Source organism: Rhinatrema bivittatum, chromosome 10 (genome assembly GCF_901001135.1).
Source record: "Rhinatrema bivittatum chromosome 10, aRhiBiv1.1, whole genome shotgun sequence".
NCBI classification, from domain to species: Eukaryota; Metazoa; Chordata; class Amphibia; order Gymnophiona; family Rhinatrematidae; genus Rhinatrema; species Rhinatrema bivittatum.
The window spans coordinates 5,225,266-5,237,523 of record NC_042624.1 but is presented as its reverse complement, the minus strand read 5'-3'; the positions used below and the strand labels follow the sequence as shown (position 1 = coordinate 5,237,523).

The following is a 12,258-nucleotide window of genomic DNA, read 5'->3' as shown; positions in this document are numbered from 1 at the left end:
TAGGGGAGGGGAGGGTGGAGACCCTCCTAAAATGTAAATTCCTCAGCCATCTCCTTTCATTGCCATTGCAATAATGAGGATGAGTGATTTTAGATCACAGGCACACTATCTACTTGAAAACGGTGCAGAGACTGAGAGTAATTATATTACTGGGTGGAGATAGGGATGAAGTCTGTGTGTACCTCTTTAAGAAGTCTCAGGAGAGTGGGCCTGCACTGTCAAGGCCTAACTTGTGCAGATGAGCTTACCTGCATGCCTTTCAAACTGAAAAATTCCCACATAAGCTGCAAACTTCCCCGAATGCCTCTTCCCAGTGCAAAATCAGGTTTAGATAGGTGGTGTTATGTGTGTTTTTTACTAGCACTGAGCTGAAGGAAATGTTTATAACAGCCATTTGAGCACACAAAATCTTATTCTATGTACATGCATGGCTTTTCTAATTCAATCCTATATGTACAGAAAATTCACAGCCACAGTACTCCCAGTGCAGGTACCTGCTACCCTAGTTGGGTGCACAACCTACTCAGGAATGTTTGACCTCTATTGCCAGGCTTCTTGTTGGGTTTTTAAATCTTGTCTAGTAGAAGTTTTTTTTTTTTTAGTGCATTACTCATCTGTTTCATTCAAATGATAGAACATAATTCTAAATCAGTTGAGTGGAGATATATTTGCATTGATGAAAAACAAGACTTGCACACAAAATGAGTTCCTGATACCTTGTGGTTTGTGATGTCACAACTACCCATACATGCGCACAGGGCACACTCCAATTCTCCGTGCGTATGTGACTAATCAATCCATGTACTAATGGGGAACTCTCCATGTTTCTATGCAGGGATACTCGCTGCATGCCTATTGTCCCTTGGCCTTGTATACATGGCTGTTACATGTTTTGCTGAAAAATGATATTTAACAATGTAAACACATGGTCTAAAAATTAAAGACAAGAAAAAACAAGACCCAGGAACAGAGAGAGAGTGTGGGTGCAAGCCCAGAACTTCCTGCTCTGAGGAGAGAGATTCAGCATGTGCAGGGGTTCCTTTCCATAGGCCCAAAACTGAAAGATGGCCATTCAAGTAACTTAGCTTGATGGATAACTTGTAAGAGATGGTCAACGGCATGACTGTCCATGGTTAAGCCACTACTTAGCCAGATAAGTTATACTTGGCTCAGTTAAAGCTGCTTGTTGGCAGGTATAACTTGCCCAGCTAAGGCTGAATATTTCTACTGAGCCGTATAAGTTATCCGTGTTACCAGCACCGCCGAGATCCGCCCACTGTCATACCAGCTAAGAAGAGGCTGGAGAGATGACTTATCCAGCTATCTAGCAGCAGCTTATTTCCGGCGACCCTCCTAGATATCCAAATAAGTCCTACATATCCAGCTATCGAGTGCTGAATGTGCTTTCAATACTGGGCCCAAGGATTTCTTACCTGGAGTAAAGACGGCATAAGCCTGGAAATTCCCTCTCTTGAGTCTGGAAGTGAGAGGGAGGGAGTGTGGCCCACGAAATCCTCTCAGAAAGAGAGAGGGCGAGTTATCGGCACATGTTAAGAGATTCTGGCCCTGGGAGGAGGGAAAGAATCAGTGCAGATCGAGAGATCCCAGCCTCAGAAACAATCGGTGGCCAGGCCCGAGAGAAGATATCACAGGTGTCCTCCTAACCCCCCCCCCCCCAATAACACTGCACCACCTGTTATTTCCAATCCAGAGTTTATTTATCCAGTGAAACCTAACAAATCAGCTCTAATCTTGAAACACAACCAATATAGTGGCACACATAGGCCATAGCTTTTGTTTGAAGTAAACCCTTACCAATATCACTGCAGCACTTGTTGTGCCGAGGAGACTTTCCTTGTTATCGTGTTATACTACTGATATCCACCTTTTGTCCCCTCATCGAGTGTCACCGTGTGAGATGTTTGGGAAATGGACATTTACGCCTTGCTATCCCTAACATTCATTATTTCACCACATCCCCAGGCCAGGCAGAGTTCTTGATGCTTGCTTTGTATTGGATTTACATCTTCCCCAGTCGCACCCTATTTGTGGTCTGAGTACTTGGGTGCTGTTCGAGTTGAGCTAATACCAGTACCCACCACCAGGGGCTGCCAATAAGCGCCCATCACAGGAGGGACCAGTAATACCTTACAAGGGCCTGAGCCCCCTTCTAGGATTCTGTATCTGCTTAGACTGCTGAATGCAGCTCCAAACTAAAAATGTCCCAACCTATATCTGTGAAACGAACCCCTTCCAGTCTATATTTATTTAACAGCTTTTCTATACCAACATTAAAATACAATGAACAGGGGAGGGGGAAACAGGACAACTGAAAATAGGAAAAAGGAGGCAAAGATGAGGCGAACTTAAAAGGAACCAATAAGGAGCGATAAACTAAACTGGGAAAAGATGATTTACAAAATGTGCAACAGAATTAAAATAGTTGAATTCAGGAGAGGACAATGGAGGTCAAGGGGCAGAGTTCAGAGAGGAATTAAGCCGGGAAAGCCTGGTGGAAGAGCCATGTCTTCAGCATTTTTCGGAATTTGAAGGGGCAAGGCTCCAGGCGGAGATTGAGAGGTAGAGAGTTCCAGTGAGTGGGTCCGGAAATCGATATGGCACGATCTCTCGTGGCTGAGAGACAGACTTTAAGAGGGGGGATTTGTAAAGTGCATTTACGGTTCATTCTGGTGGGGCGGGAAGATTGTGTAAGTTTCAAAGGTTTGCTTAGCCATGAGGAATTATATTTGTGGATGGCTTTGTGTATGATGGTAAGGATTTTAAAAAGTATACGGTATGAGATGAGGGAGCCAATGTAGGTCCTTGAGGATGGGGGTTATGTGATCTGATTTGCTGGCATTGCTAATTATCCTAGCAGTAGGGGTCTGATGGTGGAGAGAGGGAGGCCTAGGTAAAGGGAATTGCAGTAATCAAGTTTAGATGATAAAGTGGCTTGGACGACAGTTTTGAGATCGCGTGTGTGTGTAGCAGAGGCTTGAGCTTTTTTATAACCATGAGTTTGTAGAAACCTCCTTTAATGACAGAGGTAATGTGGTTTTTCAGATTCCGATGTGCGTCAACTAGGACGCCAAGGTTTCGTACAGGTGGTTGAGAAGTGAAAGTGGCGATTTTAGGGTCGTTGGAAGGAGAGAGCTTGAAGGTCTGTTGGTTGTGGATGAGGAGGAGCTCAGTTTTAGTGGCGTTGAGGGAGAGCTGGAGGGAGGGGTTGCTATTTCTGCTTGTTGCATTTGTGCGCCTCCCAGCATCCTCAAACTCATGAGCATGCCTTTATTCATCTTCTCACCCAGCTTTTCTCGATTTCCCCCTTTTGGCTCTTGTCCTTATCACCAACCTGAGACCTGACCATGGCTGCATCCTGACCCAGCCCCTGTACTTTGTACCATGTCTTTTTTTTTTAGTCGCTATCATTTTATTTATTTGTTTCTAAATTCTTATATACTGCGCTACAGAATGGTTCTGGTCGGTGTGGTTTATCAGATTGATTCCCTTTAGGATCACCAAATCATTACCTCCCACATGACGATATCTGGCTCGGAGGGTCCCATTGCCACCTACAAAAGTATGAGAATCAGACAGTACCACTTCCGTACCGCTCTGCCCCATCCACTTTACATCCCCTTCCTCGTAAGTGACAGCAGATAAAGCCAAAAGAGGGCCTCCATCCGGTCTGCCCAGCAAGGTGTTTAGGGCTGAAACTGTGCAGGTTACCTCTGTGCCTTCTGTTTAGGGTTGTAACTGCTGCTCTGTGAAGGTTACCCCTATGCTTTCTGCCCTGCCCGAGTGGCTTCCTTAATTAGGAATCCATTTTAATCTCGGGCTCTGAATAACAGCACTTGGTACCCCTGTGATGGTTGAACCCAGATAGTGGCTCCAGAGGCCTTACCTTAAATATATATTTCAAGTAAAACACTTCTTTATCATGCAACAAGATGGGTTTCCTGTCCGGGGGGAGATCTTTTAAGGGCCTTTATGTTGTATTCATTTGTTTTACCATTTAAAGTACCTGCATATTGCAGTGATGACAGTATAGGTGACCATCAAAGTCACTAAACAAGGAAACCCGATGAAAGCTTTGGGGTAAATTTTAAGACCTGCGGGCGTACATGTGCGTGCATGTTATAAAATGGGAGGTCGGCTCACACCTTGGTGTGCTGAGCCATGCAGCCTTCCCCGTTCCCTACCTCCCTACCTCCCTACCTTTTTTCTTTTTTTTTCTCTTATTGCATGTGCCGGCAGTTGGCCGACGCATGATCCCCAGCACGGCAGCAGATGGCTGCTGTGCCGGGAGCCTCTGACCCCGTGTCCCGGGGCTTTACGCGCGTTGCCAGGCCCGGTGAGCGTAAGCCAATTTACACGCATAGCTTTTAAAATCCGGCCCTTTGGATGGTTTCCAACAATACTCTTTGCTGATAACTTGCAGTTGATGAAATAAAGTTCTTTATAGCCGATTGGTTTACTTTTTAGATGGTACAAATACTGCCAAATTTGTGACTTCTCACAGCCTTGTACAAAGCTTAGGATGGTAAAGCCAATTGATTTACTTCAAGTTACTGATTTCCTCCCTTTCCTGGGCACAGGGCAAGTTGATGGCTTCGCTCCCAATGTAAATGGTATTCATTAGTACACAGTCAGTTATCTCATTATAGTACCTGAATGGCACAAGTCCCTCAACATTTTTTTATTATCAGGTTGATACCATTTTCTCCTCTTTTCCAAATCCCCAGTATATGTTCCAAGGCCCTAGATGGAGTCCAAACTCAGCCCTTTCTCCTTCTTCTCAGGATGGCTTAAAATCATCCACTCCTTGGATTTAGATTTTCTTAGCTTCCTCTTGCATGAAGGGAACCTCTCTCATTTGATGGTAGAGCAGAAAATAACTTGGCTTAACGGAGTCCCAAGTTACCATGTACTCCAGAATTAAATAGATTAGGAATGTGGGAACTCCCATCCAAATAAAATGTTCCATGCAGGCACCAACTCAAGTAATAGAAAAAATGAGAGGGCATTTGATATGCTGTCTGTAAAAAAGAAAATAGGAACCTCCACACAGTAAAATGGTGGTCAGGCTCTATAAGTCAGAGGGACACATCCATGACCTGCTTCCACATTGGGGAGCTGTAAGTCCACAATGTTACCAGTGTGCGTCTCCTCTCACTAATGGTATATCCTAACTAATGGAATCCCTACACAACTCTTTCAAAAAACAAAACAATTAAGACAAACACAAAACAAACCTTTTACATAATTTACCTGATGAATGGACTATGGTTCCACTGAGTGATTTTTAATGTGTTTGACTCTGTTGCCATTACTAGAGTTATCTTTTTAGGCTTATACCTTTAAAAAAAAAATTCACCTGTTTCTATTTGGATTTTGTCATTCTACTTATGTTATAGTAAAGTTATGTATCTTATTGTATTTTATTGTGATCTACTTCAATTGTATTTTGAAAGATGGGATAATTTATTTGAATATTTGTTGCATTATCTGTCTAATCCTGTGACTCACAAGAACAATTAAAAATCTATAATCCAAAATAATAAAAAATAGCCACAATAAAGCATTACAATTAAAACATAAAAACAGTATGCATTTACATCTTTAACTGCACCAGTAAGTGATAAATAACTAAAACATAGATAGTCACATTTTTAAAGGTTTTTTCCAAAGCAAAATATTCAAAATTTTAAAGCATTTTTCTAACCAGAGCCTTTCGGGCAACCCATTCTAATAATGCATTAGACCAAATTGGAAGTGGTTTTTTAACCAGATCTTGATATAATTAACCACTCGTAATTCCCCTTCTGCTAGCGCTGGACCAAGAATTGTGTTCTAGTTTCTGGCATTGCCTCACTACCCCTTAAATTCCCCTTAAAAGTCATCTCATTCCTACCATAGTCCAGGTAAATGCATTTTTATATAATATCTCCCCTGGCTACTCCATTATAACTTGTGCAAATAAATGTTAAAACTTTTTGTTCCTACTGATAAGATCAAGTCTTCTACTAATACCATGTCATTGCCACTTTCAGCCTTGAGCTCATTTAAAATTGTGATTTTCTGTACCTGATTTTGAAAAAAAAAACTGCTTTATTCCACATCCCCCCCCCCCCCCCCTGGAACTAACTTGCAGCCCCAGCTCGAAAAAAGACCAATTAAACACTTGTAGGTTTATTATGGTAACTAATTAAAAATGCATGCATTATATCTATATCTTTGCATATACACATGATGTCCCCATAATCCCTCTATTCCTATACATGCATGTTTACTTAGTACTAATAAATAAGATATATATTTAGAGTATACTATTGTCAACTAGCAGCAGTTTTTCCAACAATCTTGTGAGGCTTTCTTACCCTGGAAGAAAATCTCAACATAGTAAAGTTCCCAAGAGGGGTAGAGGATGCCACTCCCTCCACTGCAAATCTGTCTGATCTAGATCTGCAAAATCTTTTATCTTTGTACTCAGTGCCCCAGTTCTCCAGCTGAATAATGATTAACAATAGCACAACTTGGTTGCCTGCTAACATCGGGTTGAACACTTAAATCTAAAAAAATGACTAAATAATATATCATCCGTTTAGGAAATCTACTAGAAAAATTACATATTGTAAATTTTAGTAGTAATCCAATATTTATTCATCAATTTGTATTCATGTATATCAATCTCTCAAAATCACATACAACCCACAGATAACATGAATACATCCATACCAACAAACCAAGATATAACAAAAAACACTTGCTATGCAATCTAAAAATATATCACTATTCCTCCCAACATGTTTTGCACATTAATTATATGAATTTAGATTGTTTTTTCATCTCCTCAGACATTGATATTTATGTGTAATTGTTTTCATGAGGTTTGAATTTGTCCCCTGAAGAAGCAGTAATGTGCAAAACATGTTGGGAGAATGCTGATGTAGTTTAGATTATGTTTTGTTGCATGTTTGATATGGATGTAGTTGTGTGAGTGATTTTATGATATTTTTTTAAATAGGTGAATTCAGATTGAATAAATATTTATTGGATTAGAAAACATTTACAATATCATTTTTCTAATGAATAGATTAGATTGAAAGCAGAGTTTAGCTAATTTGAGGACACAATTAATCAAAATGAATCGCTCTTCTCCCCCCCCCCCCCCCAAAAAAAAAAAGCTGTTTTTTTTTTTTTTTTTGTAACATTCAAAAATAATTTCAACAAGCCAACCAAAAAAAAAAGAAACAAATGAGAAATAGGGGTTGAATAAGACTGCCAATAACATGTATACAAACCAGACAAAAGCCACCCCAAATGCTTTAAGATATCAAATATTGCTTTGCTTAAACTTAAGTTGTTTTCCCTATTGCAGGACAAATAGTTCCCAGACTTTTATGATTCGATCCCTATCTCCTCATGTGTCTCGAGCAACCATTTAGCCTGCCATCAATGGATTGTAGGGATTTGCATTTATTTAAAACAAATGGGCATCTCAAAGAATGGGACCCCATTTGTTTTGTTTCTTCTCGGGGAGGGGGCACAAAACAAATGGAATGGGGTCCCAAGAATTAAACATTCTATGTATCACATTTGTTTCAGTCCTCATTCATTTATATGGGCCATTGAATTCTATGGTTTATTGAAATCAATGAGAGGACGGTTGTAAGATAGGATTTGTTTCTTAGTATAGCAGCAAGCCAGCCTTCCCAGTGAGTCATGTGTGACCTCACTAACCCTGGTTAGGACATGTCAAGGAGACAACAGTGATAAGGTATCACAGTGAAGCATTTTTCTAATCCAGCCTATCAGTGATGCTGATCTTGAAGCCTGAGCATGTCTGGGATGTAGTATGTAAAGTGTGTGCATTCCTTCTGTAGACATTGTTTTTGAACTTTTACAGAATTCTTAGATTTCAACTTTTTCCCAAACAATTTTCTGGTTGCTACTCATTTTATTCTGTGCTTCTCTGGCCTCATGCCTAGCATTACAAAAGGGTTCTTTCTGTCACTTTCCTATCTGCTATACCCCTAATACCACCAGAGAGGATTTGCTATCCTGCTGCCATATCAGTAAACTGTTCTTGGTGCCCTCTTTTGGAGCCTTGAAATATTCTTCCCAAACTAGGTTTCTTCTTGGTTTAACATTTTGTTAACCTTTATCTCGCTACTTAATTGTTTTTTGTTGATGACTACTTTCAGTACTCTCCAGTTATTATATTTTGATATCTTTCCTGTCTTCCAAAGCCCATGTTTTTTTGTTCAATGTAACTTTATCTTCTATACAGTTGTTTAATGGTTTCCCTCTGTTCCATTGTAAACCGGTACAATAAGACTTGGTCTTGAGCATCGGTATATTAAAATAACTTAAATAAATAAATACTGGGGTGTTTTGTCCATGGAAGAAAAATGTGAGAAAATATATGGGTTTCTATTACCATGGCACCTGTTCTATAGTTCTTCTTTTTCTTCTCCCCCCTTCACATTTTGAGCCTGATTCTCCCGATCTGTTTGATTTATGTTGTGGCGGATTGTTCACAAACACTATCAGTTTGAAGGAAGAAATATAGGCAGGAGAGAAACCATTTACATGTTCAGAGTATGGTAAATATATCAAAGGCAGAGAGAGCTCATGGAAACCAGAAAATTATAATATGGAACAACCAGAGTTCAGGTACAGAATATGGGAAAAGTTTTTTCTAAATAAAGTAACCTTCACAATTTATCAGTAAAGCAAACCACATGCATTATAGAAACCATTTACATATTCTGAATGTGATGTAATAACTATTTCCTTCAGAAAGCCCATTTCACATGAAAATCAAACTTCCACACAACAGGTAGATGGAAGTTCAAGCAGGTAATGTAATAACAGCTTATACAAGAAAAATAACTTACCGCAGTTACATTTTTTTGTACTGGTAAGTGTGATTCAGCATAATGACTGACATCTCAAATGCCACTCTACTTTGCTGCTATATCCTCATGCTACACCTTGGGTTTCTTTGTGCCACTGTGCCTTACTGCCATACCCCATGCCTCACACTTTTAGGTGTTCCTGCCTTTGTGGGATCGGGGAGGGAGTCTGATTAGCACTTGTCATGTTGCATTGGTGTCCTGATGCCACTCTTTGTGCTGCTTGGCCCCTTTATCAGCAACTGTGGACTTTTCCTTCCACATTTTCTGCTTCAATTCAAATTCATGGTGCCAAGGATGTTGATGCCACTCTGCCTTTCATGCTGTCATCAACAATCCATATCACTGTTGCTGGTGCCCTCTTTCTAAGCCTTGGGGGTGTTCTTCCCACACTAGATTTCATCATCTTTGATAATGTTTTGGAGAACTCCTGTCAATTCTGGTACCCCTTTGTGACTTCATGCCATATTTGGTGCCACTTTGCCAAGGTCTAGGTAATTTGGATTTCTTTTTGCCTTCTGATTTCTTCCCACAAGTTCTATGAGAAAAGCCCAAAATAGGCTGCAATGCTCCCCCAATTTGTTTTAATGACAAACAACAAAACAAACTTTTATTTTTTTTAATTTTGAAACAAATTGGGGTCCTTATGAAACGAATGGATGCAAGAAAACATTTTTTTTCTTCTGCAGGTCCCCAAAGGATCGTTTGCTAAAATGTGAACCTTTTGGCTCCAACTTTACTACCTCCTAAGTAGCTGCTAATTCCTTTTATGTTTGAAATCTTTTTGTTCATCAGGGCTGTGCAGCCCCACTGTCTGATTTCTCTGGCTTTCTCGTGTGTATGTATCCCTGATATATTCACATCAAATTATTTCAAAGAGCATCTATACCTTTTTTTGTACTGTATATAATTTGCAAGCTAGTTTAGCAAAAACTAGTAAAGATGAACATGTATGCCCCACTGCATTAGAAGCTTCCCAAGTTTAACACTTCTGAATACACAAAACTGAGAATTGCTTCATTTCAATTTTTTCTTTTTTAAACATCTGCTGACTTCCTGCCTCACCAGTGTTACTGAGATGAGGTAGTAACCAGCTCTGTAAATGAAATGACGGACTCCCAATGTATAACCTGAGAGGTTCAAATGTTTCCTACAGGAGCCATCCTCGAATTAAGCTGTTAACTCATTGAAAGGCTATTGGTGTTATAAATTAAACTTTAGAGCTACACATGTTTTCTTACAGTCCCTTTTAAGTAATTAACATTAAAGTATCCTTCTCCACAAGGTTACTCCACTTAATTGAACTCTTATTTCTTTGTGCTGCATACTGTTGCCAATTGTTAACTCTTTAAAGGATACAACTTGTGGCAAACTTAAGAAACTAATTATATCTCTCTCATCCTAGCTCTATAAATGTTACCTAGATATGTATCAATATATGCCCACATCTTTCCCCTCTAACTACAAGCCCCATGGTCTTTGGTTTTATTAGATGATTCCAGCAACCCTAAACTGTTGAATTTGCTGTTTCTTTTATTGAGTGGTGCAGTTTGTTATTGCAGGAGAGTCAACTCATTTGCACACCCTCACATTATCTACAACAGCTTTTTATACCGTGCACTGTCACTACTAGCAAACTCAGATTATCTGCGTTACTGTTCCTGGATAGCTGCCACGCTTCATTACTAATACCTACACATCTTTGCTCATTCATTTTAAATATATGGGTATAATTATCTTGTTTATAAATCTTTGTCATTTAACATGGCTCTCCAGCATTTTCTCTTACAAGACGACTTATCTTAGAAGTATCCCTCTCTCACCTTCTCCCCACAGGCTATGCGTGTTTACAAAAAATACATAACATCCTGACATTCTCTGTTCCTGAATAACACCTGATCCCTGGACCAGCAGGGGTCTCTTGTGCTGCCACGTAGCAGGTTTCAATCACTATGTTGCATCCCCACTGCATCCGCATCTCTTTCTGGTCCCCTGCCATTCTGCTGCTTCCCTTTTTCCTCTGGTCCCCTCTGTTCTACATCTGATATCTGTCTGCATTTCCATCTGGTCCCTCGCTGCTCTGCTTTTTTTCTGAATCTCTCTTAGATCCCTTGCCTGTCTATGATCTTACTTGGGTCTTTCATATATTTGCATCTCTATCTGGTCCCTTTGCCATCCTGTGCTACCCCTTTATAATCTCTCTCCCTCCAGTCCCTCGCTGTTCTGCACCTCTGTTTTTCTCAGCATCCTCTTGGATGTGCCGTGGGCTCTATTGTCATGTACTTAGGGACCTTCATTTTTTTTATTTTAATTTCCTGGGAATTTCAATGTTTTAACAAAAATTAGTGGAAAAATGATTGTTAGAACATTGAAATTCCCAGGAAAAATAAAACAAACCTGAAAATGAAGGACCCTAGATGTTAAGTGGAGAGCCACAGGGATCTGTTCTGTTCAATATCTTTCTGAGTGACATTGCGAAGGGAGAGAAGGTAAAGTTTGTCTAATGTGTGGACCTGCAACAGAGTGGACACACCTGAAGGAGTAGAGAGAAAGCTTGAAGAGTGGTCCATGATTTGGCAGCTGAGATTCAATGCCAAGAAGTACAGAGTTGAGCAACTGGGATGCAGTAATACAGATGACCTGTATGTGATTTGGGGTGGGGGGAGACTGTAGGGACCAAGAGAGGATTTTGGGATGAAAGCATCTTGGCCGGTGGTGTCAGGTAGAACAGGAACTCAGGATCAAGAGAAGCTTTCAGGAGCAAACAAGAGCCAGGAGCAGGACTTGCTTTAAATAGCCTGAGGCCTAGGAGGAGGAGTCTGGATCCCTCCCGTGGCTGACGCTGGAAAGTGGTCACGTGGCACGTGCCTGGGAAACCGGGGGGTTAGCTGGGAGGCCAGTGCCACATGGGAGGGTCATAGCGGCAGCATGGGAGAGCCAGAGAGGAGGGCATGCGCCTGTGGTGGTTCCCGGCCGCCACGAGGCATCCAGGTCCGCTCAGCTGGGGTTTGCGCTGGTAAGTGAAGGGAGCCGGCCACTGGCCTCTGTGGCCAGTTCCTGTAACAGCACAGAACGGTCATTACTACTCTTAATGGAATGCATGAGAGTAACCTGCATGGAACAGCAGTTACTACCATAAGCAAATTGTTGGGCAGACGTGGACCATGTGGTTTTTATCTGCCATCGTTACTACGTTACTATGTATTGAAACTATAAGCTCGAGTGGTAACTGAACAAGCACACTCTGTCCAGTCTATACTGCATTGCTTTAGCTCCATAAATTAGTGTGCTACATATGAAATTCACTTTCTTACAGGTCCTGTTAGTTTGTTTCTTA

General features: G+C 40.8%; 1 protein-coding gene across 2 annotated transcripts in view; it reads left to right on the top strand.

Annotated features, from left to right (window-relative positions):
- Positions 1-12,258, top strand: part of BRINP3 (BMP/retinoic acid inducible neural specific 3) — a 714,331-nt gene that overhangs the window by 3,826 nt on the left and 698,247 nt on the right. The window lies entirely within an intron of this gene.